The sequence below is a fragment of the Ambystoma mexicanum genome, chromosome 1p, assembly GCF_040938575.1.
Source record: "Ambystoma mexicanum isolate Mex_15411 chromosome 1p, UKY_AmexF1_1, whole genome shotgun sequence".
Taxonomy (NCBI): domain Eukaryota; kingdom Metazoa; phylum Chordata; class Amphibia; order Caudata; family Ambystomatidae; genus Ambystoma; species Ambystoma mexicanum.
The window spans coordinates 1,172,212,579-1,172,231,877 of NC_090921.1; the positions used below are offsets into that span (position 1 = coordinate 1,172,212,579).

The window sequence follows — 19,299 nt, forward strand, 5'->3', positions numbered from 1 at the left end:
GACTTTATAAAACTATCCCAATGGCATTAGATCCCTCAACTCTAAGTATCAGTCTGTACTACTCATGGAACCTTGGTAGAGTTGCAGAGCAGTCGGGCTTATCATAAGAGGAAGATTTAAGCTGTAGGTAAGTGCACTGAAACCAGTTAGTAATGCAATTCAAAGAAACACTTACACATACGTGTATATTAAAATATATATGTATTATATTTACACAAGATATACTTTTAAATACGTTGTACATTTAACCAAAACACATAAGATTACTTACAGATACTTTTCAAAGGCGACTGCTTAGTTTGAAGTTGCTCGCGGTTACAAATGTTACAGCTTTTGACACTGACAGTTCTACCATATTATCGGTAATAGCACGCACTCGCACACACACAAAGATATACAGTAATTGTATTTAGTTAGCAAAACCACATAAGGTACAGTCTTTTTGGAAGGAAAACAGTTGGTTAGTGTAATACTAGCAGAGCCTAAGGTTCTAGAGGCAGTTGTTTCTTTGCACAGTAAGGTTTTTAAAGTCCAAAAATCAACCCTAGCTAAAAGGCAGTTAGTTTGGAGAGGCTCAAAGTCTTGTACAGCGGCAGAACGACGAAAACTCCTATTGATATATTCTAGTCTCTAGTCTTAAAGATGCAAGAAGATTAAACCAATGTTGGAGACCTTGTAAAGGACTCGCTAAAGGGACGCAAGCAGCAGCTTGGGTCAGAGGTAAGAGGGGGGTACGCTGCACCTCTATGTGCACTCCAACACTCTGGAGCAACTTTTCGGATTAAGGTAAGCAATACCTTTCCCCAAAGTACCTTGGGTTTGAAGTAATGTTTGTGGCTGGATTCTCCTCAATGTGGCAGTGCTGGACCAAACGTCCCGTTTCCTTGGCCTGTTGATGGAAGGCAGAACAATGTATGGGATCGCTCAGCAGCAGTCTCGAGGAAGGACCTCAGGTACAGATTTCATCAACTCCTCTGGTCAGTCTGCAGTTTTGGCACCTTTTCTACAGCACCAACAAAGGACACGATTTGCCTGTTCAATCTTCTTCGATTCCTGGAGTCCTGCACTTTGGTAAGGGAACTTGGATGAATCGGATTGTGTGTCTGGAGGTTCGCCTGGAGCTCAGCAAACACGTGGACCGATTCAGCCTTTCAAAGACAATGCACTTCAGTTGGGTCAGAGGTCTCCTGGTATTTGTGGCCTGCAGCCCTGGAGAAGCACGGGACCTCAGGAGATGGCTCAGATTGGAGTACGCCTAGAGTCTGGTTGTTTTCACCAGTCAAAGGGAAGGAGCCGTCCTCTTCAGAGTTCCTCTGTCACACAGAAAACTGGGTCAGGACAGCAGTGGGCGCTTCACAGTGTTGCAAAGGGTCTGCAGACATCTCTGGACGTCTCCTTCGGTTACTTCAGTTTCCAGTGGTCGTCTTGCCTTTCACCTCAGGAAACTCACCTTTTATTCAGTTTCAGCACACATCCCTATGCAATCTCTCTCTCTGCAGTTTACAGAAAGGGGTGGGTGGCTGTCCAATCAGGACAGCCAGACCCCTAGTGGGAGCTTGTTCCATTCAGGCACTGAGGGTGACAAAGAGCAGGGGAGTGAAAAACTCCTCCGCCACTTCCTGCGTGCCCAGACACACTGAAGCCTAGGGGAAGTAGCGAGGGGGGGGAAGGCTTTGCGGGAGGGGGGACAACCAAAGGTTCCTGCCAAAGGCAAAACACTCACACAGACCTCCCCCTCCCAGAATGGTAGACAAAGGGCTAACAAAGAACAGCCATGCTAGAAATGGCAAAAAAAGAAAGAAGCCCCCAAATTAGTACTTAGATGCTCCTATTGTGCACAACCGGGACAGTGAATACAGTCTGTGGTAAAAAAAAAAATGGCACAATAGGCAGTAGAACACGTTCACTGCCACCAGCCATAACTAGAAAGTTGTCTATGTGACTAAAAAGTCGCAGGAGCAGAGAGAAGGGGTTTACTAAGTATCCCCTTGACACTCCACATAAGGTGGTGTGTGCCAATGCCTCCGATATAAAGTTTTAGGAGAGATACAAAGTCTCTCTATCCGTAAGAACGGTAGACATTAAGGATAAGGAAAGCATCTCAGTAACATTGCCCATAAGGAGCTGTGTGCTGCAACAGTAAAATACAGATGCCTTAAAAGAGATTTGTAGGAAAGTAAACTCCATAGAAAAAGTAAAATACAGAGAACAGAGTTCCAAAAGGTAGAACCCATATGAATGAATGAGTGGAAAAAGGCTCCAGTCATTCAGGATAGAAAGAAAAAGGTCCAGGAGTCCAGCAAAACGTGCTGAGGATCTCACTAGGAGAGGGGATGAAGCATAAACATAATACATCTCCCTAACAGGGATCCAGAGGCTCAGCTGTTTGTTAGTTAGCTTGATAAATTCAGGGAGGGAGAGAGGAGAGAAGGATGAGATGAGTGGAGGGGTGGGGGCGCTACTGGTGTCCCAGTTGAGGATGGTAGTGAGGGTAGCGTGAGAAAATCTGTTTGAGGCAATGGTGCTGTTTCTTTCCAGGGCTATATTGTAGAAATGGTGTGATAAATCTCCCTAACAGCCTGGATTTACAGTAATAGACCTACTGGTCTCATCACACGCCTAAAAACATTTCATACACTAAGTAGCCACAGTTATAGATAGTATGCCTATACATTTTGATGGGCACCATCTGTTAGGCAAGAACTGATGTAGTAACTCTGTGGGAGACTACACAACCCTTGTCCTCTTGGTTTTAGGTAACCCACCTTTTGGTATAGGCCTGTAGTACACCAGTTGGTAGCGTGACTGAGCAGCCATGCTTATCTCAAGAGGGGTAAATGTGAATTGTAGAGCTGTAAAAATGAAATCCGCCAATACAAGTAGCCACGTAACACATATACTCAGGGTTTTTGTTATAAATAGTAATTTATTTAGCAATATTTTTTAGATAAGCATTCTTTAACAAGGTGCAATGTATGTAACAATCAAATATACTTTAAAATACTTTTGCAGAATCAACACAAAGTTAGTAGATACTCTTTAGAGATGCTTCTTACACACTTGCTACACGCTGAGGTGACTTCACGAACTAGGGCAGCAATGGCATTTATATCCGACTAGTACCCTTTGTAGATTCCGAAGTTTGCAGAAACGAAAGGTTAAGGGAAGGAAAAAGGTTAAACATGTTCTCAGAGCATGTGAGCACTTAAATCTTCCAATGAAGTCTAGATGAAAACCTTTCCCAGCAATAATAGTTAGAAACCAAGTCATCACCTATGATGGACACTAAGTATCAAAGTCAAATGGACTAGAAGCCAAGACAGCCAAAGCCAATTGGAGCACAGTCTATGGAGCCGAGGCACTTCTTAGATAGCAACAGTCTTGCACAAAGTTAGAGAGTTGTTGAAGAAAAATCACTGTAGGGTCACATGCTGTTACACATTTGAAGGGTAGAGTTGAAATCAACTCTAGCAAGGTAGTTACTGCAAGTCCCAACTGAGAAGAGCAAAGCTAAAGACACTGAGGTAAGTATCCCAAGTCAGAACAGTCCCTTTGTTTAGAAGAGGGGTCCAGCTGGCTTCGGTCTGGTTGCAGTGATGCAGATCCTGGGTTCCTGGGCCTCAGTTGTGGGGACACGAGGGAGGACCACTGGAGACTCCTGCAGTACCAATTCGGAGGTTGGCGGCAGCTACGGGCTCTATTCGGATCAGCAGCACTTCACGGTTTCAGCGCTCTGTAAACAGCACCACCGCACATCTTGGATACCGGTTGGGCTTCCTTAACTCCTTTAGTCCTGCACACTGGTGAGGGGACTCGAGCTCTGGTCGCATGCTTCTGGAGAATCCTCGGGAGACTCCTGGAGCTTCTGGCTGGATCACAGACATTGCACTAGACTAAGGATTTCTTGACCCCTGGCACTCGGTTCCTGCAGCAGCAAAGAAGTACAGCCAGTCAGGGAAGATGGTCCAGTGAAGTTCATTGCGGGGTTAGTCGGTCCCACTAACCCGAAGGAAGAAGTTGTCCCTTACAGAGCTTCTCTTGTCGATTAGAAAAAGGAGTTTCAGCACAGCAGCAAGGCTTCACCGGGCAGTTCAAAGGTCCAGGAGGATGCAGCAAGCTTCATTCACGGATTCTTCATCGAGTTTTTCTTCTCAGTGGTCGACTCTCTCTTCAGTCCCAAAACCCTCGCCTTTTAAGCAGGTTTCTCTCATTCATGCACAGCCTAGTTGTCACTCAAACAGCAGGGTGGCTGTCCTACAAGGACAGCCAGCAAGCAAATCAGGACTGGGTGCATTTCTAAAGACAAAGGAGATGGGAGATTCGGGAACCTCCCTCACTTCCTGCCCTTCCAGACACACTAGAGCAAGAGGCGGGTTTCGATACTGAAGACCGCCAAAGGCAAAATGCACAAAGGGCTCAAACCTAGCTTGGCGTGCAGAGGAAAACCCAAGAAAGACCTCACAAACAGAAAATGGCGAAAAAAGAAGACCAGGGCCATTTTGACAAAATGGTCACCCGTGGGTGCTATACTACAGCTGAGGATTCAGCCTGTGGTAGAAACGCACAATGGTAGGAAAATTAAACCACTGCCACAAGCCATTTAAAGTAGTGAGAGTAACATAAAAAATGTTACATGAGTAGGTAGGAAAAGGGGCTACTAAATAACCCCGCAGCACTCCACATAAGATGGTGTGTGCTGGATCTACAAAAAGGAAAGGGTAAGTAAAGTCAATTTCACTTTACTATTCTTGGGAACAGTAGTTCACACAAGAAAAGGTATTTAAACCTTATGAGAAATCTAAAGGATTTCTCTATGACACTGCACTGAAGGTGATGTGTGTCACCATACAAAAAGTAGATGCCTATGGCGTTTGTCAGACTCTAAAAACAAAGGAAACATAATCCAAATCAGGTCAAAACACATGAATGAGTGAGAATAAGGGGTCACTCACTCCGGGGTTAAAATTTAAAAGTCCTAAAGTCTAGCAAAAGAACTGGGGGTCTCTACGGTGGGAGGAAGTTAGCACTAAAATGAAAATTCTCCCTAACAAGGGTCGCGAGTCCAGGTTTTGAGATTCAAGGACCCCTCCACTGTCTGACTTTTCAGAGGGACTTGCTGCCTCAGCTGAAGGTAGGGTCACATCAGTAACCTGAACAAAGTTGTTAAACAGTGTTATATGTTTAACAGGAACACTTAGGTTCTTATACCACATCCCCTCTAGGTGGGTTTTCAAGAGGTTCTTCCACTCAGTGTTAACTAAAGGTGGGTCACAACAGTGACATTAACCATGGTGTTACACCAGGCCAGAAGTAGGACAGAGGAATTTAAGTTTTTGACAACTAGTTGAACCACTTCCGCTATATGTGGTTTTTCCAAGAGGCTTAGTCACCTTAGCAGCAGCTAAAGGTGGGGTCACAGGAGTGACCTCTAGCTTTGTGGGCCTAGGGGCTTGGTCCCTATTTGAAGCTATGGGTGCTACACCCAAGTGCCCTTCAGAGTGGCAGTTAAATAAGGTTACTCACGGTAGTGACCACCGTACTCCTAGTCCATAGTCCCCTTTCCTCCATGCTTATGGGGCATTCCTCCGTTCTGTGGGACGGGACCTGAGCACTTTGTAAAAAGCATCACATTTTTCAAAAATGTGTCCTTCTCTTTTTACACGAGGTACCGCACGTGGCTGTAACCACGCCCTCCTTAGCTCCGCCCAGGGCATCGCCCATCAGTCCTTTTCTATCGCCAGGTCAGAGACCTTTAAGCAATAACAGAGGAACCTTATTAGAGGGGACGGCGGGCAGGCGTATGGAGGAAAGGGGACTATGGACTAGGAGTAAGGTGGTCACTACGGTGAGTAACCTTATTATACTCCTACGTCCCATCCCATTTCCTCCATACTTATGGGAGATTCCCAAGCACTCCTCACAGGCATTACGGGAGGATGGAAAACTCCTTACTGGAAAAGGTTTTGGCCACAGCCTGGCCAAACTTCGCATCAGGCCTGGAGCTTAGATCCAAACAGTAGCATTTACAAAAAGCTGATGGGGAGGCCCAGGTAGCCACTTTCGCGATGTTCTCCCAGGGGACATACTTTTGAAAGGCAACAGCAGCTGCCTTGCCCCGTACCAGGTGTGCGTGAACCCCCTTTGGAGGATGAAGACCTTGAACAGCGTAAGACTCCATAATACAGGCAGCGATCCATCTGGAGATAGTCGCTTAAGAGGCCGGTTTACCCTGCGGAATACAGAAGGTCACCAGGAGCTGAGAAGAACTCCTAAATTCAGATGTTCTGAATAGATAGAACTTAAGAGCTCTTCTAACGTCCAGGCAATGCAAAACCCTCTCAGTCTCCGAGGCTGGATCTGGAAAAAAGACAGGCAAAGTGATTGACTGATTCAGATGAAAATCAGAGACCACTTTTAGAAGGAAAGAAGGATACGTCCTCAGGACAACCTTATCCTTATGAAAAACCAGGAAGGGATGCTCCACAGACAAGGTCTGGAGCTCACTCACATGCCTTGCCGAAGTCACAGCGACCAAGAAGGACACTTTCCACGAAAGGTGCTTAAGGTCTATAGTAGCCATTGGCTGAAAGGGCTTATGGCACAAGGCCGTAAGGACTACGTTCAGATCCCACGTCGGATGCGGTTTGCAAACAGGAAGTTAAAGACGCATGTGACCTGCAAAGTGCCTTTTAACCACTGGATTTGACAGCGAAAAAGAGCACTGGTCCTTGGATAGGTATGCGGCAAAAGCTGAAAGATAAGTCCTGCATGACAAGAAATGAATGCCCGATTCTGCTGGATGAGAGACGAAGGCCAGCACCACGTCGATTATAGCCCCCCTGTGGTCCAGCTGTCTGGCTAAGCACCACTAACCAAAGCCATTTGCTTCTGTATTGAGATCTCGTCGAGGACTTCCTGGCCGCCTGAATAATGCGCATGTTATCAGCAGACAAGTTGAGGTGCTCTAACGATCTGAACGCAGGCACAATGTCGCCAAGCTGAACGATTGTGGGGAGGGGTGCCTCAGCTGCCGATCTCTCTGGTGAAGTAGGTCGGGAACTAATGGAAGCTTGATCGGTGCACACACCGATAGATGCTGAAGCTCCAAAAACCAAAACCTGGCCGGCCACCACGGTGCTATGAGGAGAAGAGAACACCTCACCGTGCCCCTCAGCTTGCAAAGCGTCCGATGAATCAGAGGCAGGGGCGGGAAAGCATAGGGCATCATGTTGTGCCAGGGAATTTCAGGGGCATCCCCCAGAGAGGAGACTCCCAGCCCGTTCCTGGAGGCATACAGGGAAAGGTTGCCGTTTGACGTCGTCACAAAGAGGTCCACCTCTGGAGTACCCCAAAACTGGAAGATTTGCAGAAGGACCTCCGAGTTCAGCTCCCACTCGTAGCTGACCATTGTACGCCGGCTGAGGGCATCTGCAGTAACATTCAGCTGACCTAGGATGTGCACTGCCACCAGCCAGATGCCATGCTGAACCGCCCATTCCCACATCTGAATGGCGAGATCCACAAGAGGAGGGGACTTGGTACCCCTTGCTTGTTGATATAAAACAAGGACACCACATTGTCCGTGCGGATCCGGACCACTTTGTTGACAATGACAGGCTAGAACGCTTTGAGCGCCAGGAAGATCGCCAGGAGCTCCAGGTGATTTATATGAAGGAGTTTGTCCTGTGGTGACCAGAGATCGGAAACCTGAAGAAGGTCCAATGTCGCACCCAACCCCAGAAGGGAAGAGTCTGTCGTGATTGTCACTAGTGGGCCGGGGTCCTGAAAAGCCACGGCCACCGACAGATTGCTGAGAGACGACCACCACACAAGGTTCGCTCTCATGAAAGATGGAACAGGAATCATTTTGGAGTCTTGGTCCACTGCTTGGCGCCAAGAACTCCGAAGAGCCATCCGTGTTCACCTCATCTTGAGAAGAGGAAGAGCCAACAAACACAAGGCCATGAGGCCCAGAAGCCTCTGGAACCACCAGGCTGACATGCTCTCTGACTGTGCAAACACCTGACACGTGGCCAACAGATCCGCCATTCTGTCCCGGGTCAGATATACTCTGCAGTCGATTGTGTTCCAACGAAAACCCAGGAAAATCAGGTCCTGAGAGACCGTCAGGGAGGATTTGCGCCAGTTCACCGACAGCCCAAGATGGAAAAGGAGATGGACGAGAGACTGAAGATTGCCCAAGGCTGATTGAGGACAAAGACTGCGCAGCAGCCAATCGTCCAAATACCGATACACATGTAAACCCTGAAGCTGAAGCTGAGCTTCGATAACCAACATCATCTTCGTAAAGACACACAGTGCCGAGCTGAGGCCATCCGGGAGCACTCGGAACTGGAAATGCTCCTCCCCCACGAAAAAACCTAGGAATTTTCCGATGCGGACTACAAATTAGAATATACATATAAGTACCCTGAAGGTCCACCACGCTGAGCCAATCACCCTTCTGTAAAGAGGACTTTATCTGACAAGGCGTAATCATCTTGAATTTCTATTGGGGTAGAGCGAGATTGAACTGGGAAAGGTCTAGGATGGTGCGCAGGCCAGCCTTGTTAGGGTTTGGGCACCGTAAACAGCCGGGAGTAGAAGCCCTCCCCTTGCTTCCCTAGGGAAACGGGTTCCACCGCTCTGAGATCTAGCAACTTCTGAATCTCGGCTCTGAGGGAGGGTGACCCGGACTGCTGGAAGGGAGGATTGAAGGGTGGGGTAGGGGGAAGGGGCAAGCGGAAGCCCGCCCGAGCGACTGACAAGACCCACCGGTCCTCTGTGATGGCCTGCCAAGCCTCCCAGTTAGACGCAATGCGCCCTCCCACCGGTGTCTCATGCGAGCGCAGAGAAACTTCATTTGGTTGGTTTATCGGTGGCGGCGCAACCTGAAGAGGAGGCCGAGGAACGGGAGAAAAACCGTCCCCGTTGTTGCCGTCGTCAGGAATTTCCTGATGGAGTATCGACCCTACGGGTCTTCCGATCCAGAAATCCCCTAAAACCAGAGGAAGGCCGAGGCTGCCAAGATGTTCTCCGAGTCCTGAAAGGCGATTTCACTAGGACAGACAAGGACACGGCGGTCTGGGTGCTGTTCTTAGTCTTAGTCAGTTCAACATCTGTTGTTGAATGAAAAAGCTCCTTGCCATCAAAAGGCAGGTCCAGAACTTTATCCTGCACCTCTTTAGAGAACTTGGTAGCGTGCAGCCAAGCCAGACGAGAGGTGTCAACGCCAAGCATAAGGCCCGGGGCCGAGGTGTTGACATGATGCGCCGCGGCCTCCAGCATATCCTGCGCCAGGACCCTAGCATCTGACAATCCCACTTTAAAATCCTCTAGTTTATTAGCGGGAATGAATTCCTCAAACTGACAGACCTTTCCACATTTTCATATTCGCCCCTGCCAATACCAGTTCCGCGTTAGCTTGACGTAACTGTAGGGCTGAATTAGTGAAAATCTTCCTCCCCAAACAGTCAAGAAGCTTGTCCTCTTTGGCCAGAACCTGTGTCTCCGCTGTAGAAGATGATGAAGCGGGTCTGGATTGTAATGTAGCAGCAGTCACCACCGTGGAGTAAGGGGGCGGACACAACGCTAAAGCCACTTCTTCCGAAGAATGGAGCCTAGAACGAGCGTCAATCTTTTTGTTAACGAACAGTCCAGAGTGTGGTTTCTCCCAGACTTTACAGACCTCGGCTAAAACGGCCTTCTGCAAGAACAAGCCATACGCTCCAAAGGAGACAAGGTGAATGCCCCCGAAAGTACCCCTTCCTGTGGAGCGGGTGCCTCGGGTACTGGAACATCCAAAAGACATGTCCATCACCCGGTCGTGAAAGGCTCCAACCGAGCGGGGCTGGTTCTCGCTGCCCTGATCCCCCTGTGCGTCGTCCGACACATCCGGATCAATCTGCGCTGCATCTGGCCCTGCTGAAGATTTGTCCACTGGAGATAGTGGAGGCAAGGGAGGGAGAGCTGGTGGAGGCCCGGCTGGTAAAGGAGGTGCTGGCGGGATCACCGGTGCCACAAATGGGACCAACGGCGCAGGAGGGCATATCTCCCTAAACAAACCTCTGACATACTCCTTCATAAGGTCGGAGTGCATTAGCTTTTGAAATTTACCCAAAAAAAAGCATCCTCCGCCGACGTTTTAGGCGTGACTGGAGGAGGCCTCTCATGAGCTGAGTAATTCCAGGGGCATAAGGGAGAGGGTTGCCGCAGGATGCAGGACATTGTGCTGTAGTCGCATCCGAGCATTCAAGTTATATACCGGACGAAAAGGATGCGCACAAGGAAAACGATGTTCACCTGAAAAGGACACACCCTCCCCCCACCCAGTGCAGATGCCGTAGTTGGAAGGGAGGCATCCAAAATGGCCACCATAGTCTTGGAGGGAACAGCTACCATTTTGTCCACACCTGAGGAGAACTGCGACAAGTGTGGGAGTGAGACAGGGGTCTCGACAGATGGGTCAGGGGTCTTCATCTTAGCCTTGACACAAGGAACCTCGGCCGAGCTGGTACTGCACGGCCTAGAATGTTTATGAGACATGCTATCAGCCGGAACAGCCTTCAACGGAAGGACCTCGGCAACGCCGGTAACAGAGGAATTCCGGTCAGAGACCTCACTCTGTTTCCCCTCAACAGAACTGGCGTCACTGCTTGAGCGGGAGCAATGAGGAGTATACCTCACCGACAAGACCTTAACAGGCCTCTCAGAACTGTTGGTCACCTTAGCCTCCAAGCGAGGGACCTCGGACCCGAGCCCGGGAAAAAGCCCTTTCACGAAGGGCCTCAAACTTTATTTCGGTACATAAAACCTCAACGGAGGCCTCAGGGCGTACCCCAGTGTCTTTACGGGAGGCTCCAGACAATGAGACCTCGAAGCAAGCTCCGTTACCTGCCGCCTCAGTAGAACTGGGCCCACAAACAACCCCCGCAGGAGGGGCCTCGGATTGTAATCCAGTGTGTCAATAGGACTCCTTATGGAAGCCCTCAGAGAAAACTGTGGTACACTATTTAGGCCTAGAAGGCACCTCAGGGCAAGCCCCGGTAACAGAGCTTTTGACGCTCCTCCCGGACCGGGAAGACCCCGGGAAGGAGTCCCCCGGCAGGGGTGCTCTAAAAAGTAAAGAACACACCGGGCGTTTCTTATCGTCGATGAAAGCTTGAATGTGCGTAGAGGAAGTGCGCTGAAACACCTCCTCCCACTGCTCTAAATGACGTTGAAGCACCCGGACCGAAAGGGAATCGCAGTAAAAGCACGAGTCCCACCGGTGGTCCGGACCCAAGCACGCTAAACAAAGAGGATGGGGACCGGCCCTAGCGAAGCGTCGGTCACAAGATGATCAATTAGGAAAATCTAACTGAAACGGTATAGACGGACTACCACACGACCGCTAAGCCGGAGCAGGAGAGAAGGACATTGGAAGGAAAAAATCTTCCAAAGATGCAAGTGCGGCCAGTCCTGATCGAGCAGAGAAAAGGACTGATGAGCAATGCGCTGGGAGGAGCTAAGGAGGGCAGGGTTACGGCCGCGTGCAGTACCCTGTGTAAAAAAGGACACATTTTTGAAAAATGTGATGCTTTTTATGAAGTGCTCCGGTCCCGTCCCACAGGACGGAGGACTGTCCCATAAGTATGGAGGAAAGGGGACGGGAAGTAGGAGTAAATGCCTTTAATCTCTAAGGAGGGGTCTCCTAAGGGGACCTCTCTTGCTTCATGTATAAGAGCCTCAACCTTTTTACACGGTGGCTCAGCTGAGTCTAAGACGACGGCTTTTCTGCTACACTCACTGGTAACAGGGCCTACAGGGTATACAGAGAGGGGACTTTCTTACCTATTCTTATTCTCATGTATGTATGTTCCCTTAAGGGGTATAGATATGGAGAATGTTTCTCCTCATATTTAGTCATGAGAGTTTGTCTCACCCTACTATAGTTAACTATTTCAGCCTCATTCATATCCAAGATCACATGGAAGTCATTCTTGGGAAGCCTAAAAAGAACCCAGGGTATCTGATCACTCTAACACAAACCAAATCTTTTACAAGTAGGGTCAAATGTTTTCAGCCATACAACAATGTCATCATATAGACCCGCCAACTCTTGGATACTGGAAGCGTCAGACTTATCAGACCCTGAAAAATAAGAACAGTTCCCAAAATCCTTTTCCACAGATGAGTTGGACATTCTTTCAATTTGTCTGATCTTCAGGTTGTAGTCCATTAGAAATTTCCTTTGTTTCAATTCTATGAACACTCCATGAGTTATGGTATATGGCAAGGTAGGGACAGGAGAAGGAGAGGGAGGGAGGTTGAGCTATCATCCTCCTCATCAGAACCTTCATATTCATCCTCAGAGGTATTTTGACTGGTGCCTAAAACTTTCTCAACCTCACTTTCACCGCTATAGTTAGAAGAAGACACAGGTTCTATGGAGACATTTTGGTGGTCCCACAACCTTTGTATTATTTCTAGCTTACTTCCTTTACAGGAGAGGCCATACTCCTTACAAAATGTGAACACGTTTTTCATTGGTACATTAAGAAAGGCTACATTAAGGAAGGCCTCAGGCTTAAAGCCCATGGTGTTGGGTCTTGTGTTAAATACGCTTTACTTTGGCTAAACCAAACCTACTGAATGGTTTCCTTTGGACACAAAGTATCTCAATAATCAATGTAATCCAATCTACACATATCCCACCAGTGTTGGCACAGTTTTTCTAAAGTCCATCTAAGGGCTTAGTAAAACCATTACACCGAGACAGTAAAAGACTCCACTCTTAGTATAAGGCTGTACAGCATATGAAAATATTACCCAACACCATGTTTCACCTGTGGATATCCTCTCCCCAATCCCCAAGGACCCTCCACCCAGGTTCTATGCCCTCGGTTCTCCACCCCCAGGGTCAAGATCCAAAAGCGATGGCCTTTCCCTGGCCACTGGAGAAGAGGATCCAAGGGGAGTAGGTGTGAGGATACCATCAGATTTCTCAAATACCCTTACCCTATGCGGGTTGGACTGTGAGGACATAGTGAAACCGCGAGAGGAAGTCCACGTTACCTTGCTCTTGGCCCTTCTAGTTGAAGGTCCAGGAACCACTGCATAACCCTAGAGTTGGATTCCTTCCTCTGACTAATCCACACCACAGGGGAGAGGTCCGTTATTAATTGAAACGTACGACCCAAGAAGTAGTACTTAAGATGCATCACTGCCCACTTGATTTCCAGTTCCTCTAACTCAATGACTGAGTAGTTTTTCTCCCTGGGGAACAATTTTCTACTGATGTACAAAATTGGGTGTTCCAAACCGTTGTAGATTCTGCGACAAAACGGCTCCTTACCCCATTAAAGAAGGATCAGTCTGGAGGATGTACTCCTTAGTAAAATCTGCTACTTTCAAAATGGGGCTCTGGCATAGAGTTTTTTTCAAGGTTGTAGAACAGATCTCATCTTCCTCTTCCCAACTGATCTTTTGGGGCTCAGCGATTTTTAATTTGCCAGTTAATCTTGATGTTGTACTGGAGAAATTTGGAATAAACCTGTGGTAGTAACCGATTAGCCCCAAACATACCCTTAGATCTTTCTTGGTTTTTGGAGTGGGGGTATCGAGAAGTGCTCTCACCTTCTCCTGCTGCGGTTGGACAGTACCATTACCCAACAAAAATACTTAACCGCAGATTGGGCCTGCTTGCACTTTCTGGGGTTAGCAGTGGAGTAACTTTGCCGAAAATGTTGGTTAAGGGGGATAGGGGGGGGATATGACATCTGAAGAAAAGGTGCCCTAGCCAAATGAATGGGGACAAAATAGTGTGCCATGAAAGTTGGGGGGACAAACGACCCTGCCCCCCCCTAAAATTACGCCCATGGCGGTTAGCCCTGCTTTTCTTAACTCTCATGACTGTGTAAAGGTGGTACAAATGATCTTCCCATGTCTTGCTTTGTATCACAATGTCGTCTACATAGGCTCTGCAAAAATCAGAGTATGTGTCACGACCACGAGTTCCTGGCGTTTGTGGAAGAGGTGGAAACATGGCGGCCGTCAGACTGTGCCGCCACGTTGTGTTCCCAAACGTCGTTCGCGGTCTAGTCTTTTCCATCATGGCCGCCGCCGAGTGTATTTACCTGTTTACGCTCGGCGGTTCGGCGCGTTGCAACTTCTGATTACTCATTGTTGCTAGCGCTCCGTTGTTCACTCACTTGGCGGAGTTCCGCCTCTGTCCTTTTTTCCCCTTTTGTATCTCTCTTCCTGTAGTTCTCTCTCCTCTCTCGCTGTGCCCCTTTCTTCCCTGGGGCGCTTGGTTGACTCGTTCTCCCTTCTCTTCTCTCCTGCCTTTGCCCTTCTTAAGTATCTCTCTTTCGCCCTGGCTCTCCCCCCCCATTGCTTTCTATCTGTTCCGTTCTCTCAACATACCTTGCGGAGCCCATACCTGCCGGGTTCGCCGGTCTCCATATCCAGCTGATTCGGATCCTCATCTTTTTTCCGTTTCATCGGTTTCCTACGCTCCGAAGGGGTTTTTGTGCCGCAAGGCTTTTCCCCTTCCCCGCTTGTCTTTCGCGGGGGGGAGTCACTGTTGATTCGTTCCCAAAGGGTCACGGTGGCTTCCTCCCGAGGCCGACCCTATCTACACAAGAAGAGGAGGACTCCTACTCATCGATCCCGCGGGAAGAAGTTGGATTTCTCATCATCATCAGGTGAGGAGGTAGGGGAGCTTGAAGACTCTCAGGGTTCGAGTGGGGTGGACGATATAACGGATAACCCTGTTGATACGCCCCTAGCGTCAAGCATTGTTGATAGTATGGCTGTAAGATTTTATCCATCAACCTCTGAAATGTTGCAGGAGCACCATATAGACCATAAGGAAGGACTTTAAAATGAAACACTCCTATAAGAGTAGCAATTAAGTTTTTGCTTTATCAGGTCCATACAATGAGACTTGCCAATACCCTTTTGTTAGATCTAGTGTTGCAAGGCAGACAGCATTACCCAGCCAGTCAATCAGATTGTCGATACGGGGCATTGGGTAAGCGTCAAAGGGAGAGATGGCATTCACCTTTCTAAAGTCTATACAAAACCTCAAACTTCCATTGGGTTTCGACACCAACACGATAGGGGAGGACCGAAGACTATTAGAATGTTCGATGATGTTAGCCTCAAGCATGCTTTTAACTTCCTTGATGATGGTATCTTCGAGATTTTGGTAATCGGTAAGGTTTTAAATGTACCACTTTGCCTGCAGGAGTGCAGAAATGATGATAAATATCCTTTACTCTTCCGGGCTCCTCTCTAAACACGTCAGTAAAGTATCTTATTAGGTCATACATGTCTTGCTTTTGGTTGTTACTAAGGTCAGGGGAAATTAAGGTATTGTAATTTGTAGCTTCTGGTAATTAACAGGATAATATTACGGCCTGAGACTCCAAAGGATTTCTCTCCATTCCTTTAACAGAGTTATATGGTAGACTTGGGTTTTAAGACGGCAGTCTGGTTGTAAAATCTTATAATAGCACAGACCCATTTCTTACAGAACCTCATATGTTCCATGCCACTTAGATCGAAGTTTATTTTCAGAAATGGGCAACAGTACCAGCACCCTTTGACCAATGGAAAAGGACCTTACACAAACCTTTTTACCAGAAGAGGTCTTTTGTTGTTCCTTTGCTTTAGCCATGTGCGTCTGTACTAAGGATCTCACAGCCATCATATGTTCGTTAAGCCTAGTTTCAATTTGGGATGGTGCAATTGGGGCTTCTTCTCTTTCCTCCCACCTTTCCCTCAACATATCCAGGACATCCCAGGGTTCTCGTCCATAAAGGAGCTAAAATGGGGAAAATTCTGTAGATGCTCAAGGGTTTTTCCTAACTGCAAAGAACGCCAAGGGTATCCTTTGATCCCAGTTCCTACCATCCTGTTCCACTAACTTTCGTAGTATTGTTTTTAGAGTTTTATTAAATCCTTCCACAAAGCCATCTGTCTGGGGATGATACACTGATGTTCATAGTGTGGTGATATGCAATAATTGTTTAACTTCCCCCATAAGTTTGCTCATGAAAAGTAGAGCCCTGGTCAGTTCATATTGCCTTTGGAAACCCTGCTCTGGAAAAGAAAGGTAGTAGGTGTTTCAGGATTTGTTGCGTTGGCTCTCGAGGGGAAGGCCTTGGGACAGCATGTGGCGTAGTCTAGAATGACCAGAATGTATTTATTTCCCAGTGTGGACCTTTCCAGGGGTCCTACAATGTCCATACCTATCTGGGAGGATGGAATCTCAATTATTGGTAGTGGATTTAGGGGAACTGATGGTGGTATACAAGTGCTGGGCTTCTGGCAGATTTCACAAGCCCGAATGAAGTTTTTAATGTCAGCTTGGATTCCGGGCCAGTAAAATGTATTTGTTATTTGTGCCAGAGGTTTTGACTTTCCCAGATGGCCCCTCATCAAATGTGAATATGCTATCTCTAGGACCACCTGCTTGTGACTTTTGGAGACCACCAACTGTGTTTTTACCAAGCGATATGAAGTTGTGTCCCCTCTATATAGAAGGTCCATATTTCAAAAAGAAAAGGGGACCCGTTCCCAAGGACTCTCTGGCTCATATTGGACTTATAAAAAAGGTTCAGCGAAAAGAACTAGTTACTCTTACCTTGTAACGTTCTTTCGATGGGATGTTCCTCCGACGTATTCCTTATCTTAGATATAAATCCTTCAGCTTTGCTGGCCTCGGAAAATTTTTTCGCCAGAGGGCGCTGCGCGTCGATGATCGCCGAGTCGATGACCCTCGACGGCCTCCGTGCCGACGTCGACGTCATCCTGCCTATAAAGGCCGCGCGCAGCGTCCGTTGCTCAGTTCCGTTTTGTAGTCCCCAGTAATGTTTTTGGATTAGACTAATCACCTTGAAGGAGCATAGGCTGCAAACCCACAGGAAGTCATACTGCGGGGATGGATGGGAGGGTCGATAAGGAATACGTCGGAGGAACATCCCATCGAAAGAACGTTACAAGGTAAGAGTAACTAGTTCTTCGAAGGGATTGTGTCCTCCGACGTATTCCTTATCTTAGATAGACTCCCATAGCAGTGGTATTGTGACTGGAGGCGGGAGTAATAAAAGTTATGTTACCCTTCCAGAATGGACAGAGTGTAACACAGCCTTGCCGAATCTAGTTTCTTGACTAGAGGAGGAATCCAGGCTATAGAATTTGGTAAATGTATGTGCGGACGACCATGTGGCAGCCGCACATATATCTCGAATTGGCACCCCTCTTTGAAGGGCTGAGGATGTTGCGATACCCCTGGTAGAATGAGCCCTTAGATTTTGAGGAGGCTCCTTTCCTGCCAATTTGTAGCACTCCAGAATGGCTAAAATAATCCATCTGGAGATGGTTTGTTTTGTTATTGGAAGGCCCAACTTATGTCCTGCATAACCTACAAAGAGTTGGTCTGCTTGTCTGATCTTAGCCAATCTGCTGATATAGAAGCTCAAGGCTCGCTTAGGGTCCAGCCTGTGCAGTCTCTCTTCCTCCTTCCCCGGATGAGGAGGAGGGTAGAAAGAAGGTAATATAATCTTCTGAGTGATGTGAAACTCCGAGACTACCTTCGGGAGGAAGTTAGGCTTCACCTGAAGAACAACTTTGTCCTTGTAAAAGATTGTATGTGGAGGTTTACACGATAAGGCTTGCAACTCGCTAACCCTTCTAGCAGATGTCAATGCTATTAGCAAAACAGTTTTGAGGGTGAGAAGCTTCAATGAACAAGAGTGTAGTGGTTCAAAAGGGGCACCCTTTAGGAAGTTTAAAATTAGGTTTAAATCCCATAAGGGAACTTGAAAAGGTTTCGGGGGATAAACATTAGTTAATCCTTTTAGGTATTGTATTACCAATGGAATTTTGAAGTATGAAGGCTCCTCTGCAGTGCGCTTAAAGATTGATAGCGCTGCGAGATAGCCCTTAATTGTGCCAACCTGTAGGCCTGAATTAGCCAGGTAAAGTAAGAATGACAACACCATAGGTGTACCACAAGAAAAGGGTTCAATATTCTTTTCTCTGCACCAGCTGCAAAATTTGTTCCAACGGCAGCGGTATAGAGTTTTAGTTGCCGGCCTTCTGGCCGAAAGCAACACCTCCATAACATCATCCGGAAGGTCCCAATCCTTGTACCTCAACCTTTCAGACACCAAGCGTGAAGGTTGAGGGTCTTGATGGCTGGATGGAGAACCTGACCTTCCTTCTGCGAGAGAAGATCCTCTCTGTATGGCAGTCGAATTGGAGGGCAGATGGACATGTCTAGAAGGTCCGGGTACCACGTTCTCCTGGCCCAATCCGGGGCAATTAGGATCATGGTCTTCCGAAACCTTCTCAACCTCCTGATCATTTGAGGAATGACAGGGACCGGAGGGAACGCGTACAGAAGTGGGAACTCCCAGTCCACTACGAACGCATCTCCTAGAGCTCCTCTCGGGGGAAATTCCCTTGAGCAAAATCTGTCGCACTTCCTGTTGATACTGGTGGCGAACAGATCCACTTGAGGGGTTCCCCAAAGGGCGAAGATCTCTTGAAGGACTTCCTGAGCTATCTCCCACTCGTGAGAGACTGTGCTCTGCCTGCTCAGAGCGTCCGCTGTCAAGTTCTTCTCTCCGGCTAGGTGAATTGCCGATAGAGAGATTCCTTCCTGAATTGCCCAAAACCAGAGCTGCATCGCCTCTCTGCACAGTGGTAGTGAGCCTACGCCTCCTCTTTTGTTGAGGTAGTGCATGGCCACTGTATTGTCCGTCATTATTAGGACGTTTCTTCCCCGTACAGACGGCAGAAAAGCCTTCAGCGCTAGTCTGATGGCTCTCAGCTCCAACAGGTTGATATGTAGTCTGGACTCCGATGGAGACCAACGACCGCTGATGGTCAAGTCGTTGGCGTGAGCTCCCCACCCCGTGAGTGAGGCATCCGTGACTACTGTTATCTCCGGCCATGGTTGCCAAAACATTTCTCCTTTCAGGATGTTCTCCCGACAGGCCCACCACTGAAGGTCTCGGGCTACTTTGACCGGGATCCGAAGGAGATCTGTCATCCTTCCTGAGAACTGTGACCACTGAGTTCTCAGTGCCCACTGGAGGGATCTCATTCTCAGGCGAGCCTCCGGCACGAGGAATATGCAGGATGCCATGAGGCCTAGCAACCTCAGAAAGTCGTAGGCTGGGAGATATTGGGCATTCTGAAATCTGATGACCATCTGCAGAATATCTCGAGCCCTCACCTCTGGTGGCAAGGCTTTTCCCAGGGAAGTGTCCAGGACTGCTCCAATGAATTGGAGTCTCTGTG

At 48.0% G+C, this 19,299-nt stretch overlaps 1 protein-coding gene across 3 annotated transcripts in view; it reads right to left on the minus strand.

Moving 5' to 3' along the window:
- The window catches only part of ARHGAP33 (Rho GTPase activating protein 33), a 1,138,731-nt gene that overhangs the window by 293,408 nt on the left and 826,024 nt on the right, over positions 1-19,299 (minus strand). The gene's annotated exons all lie outside the window — the stretch shown is intronic.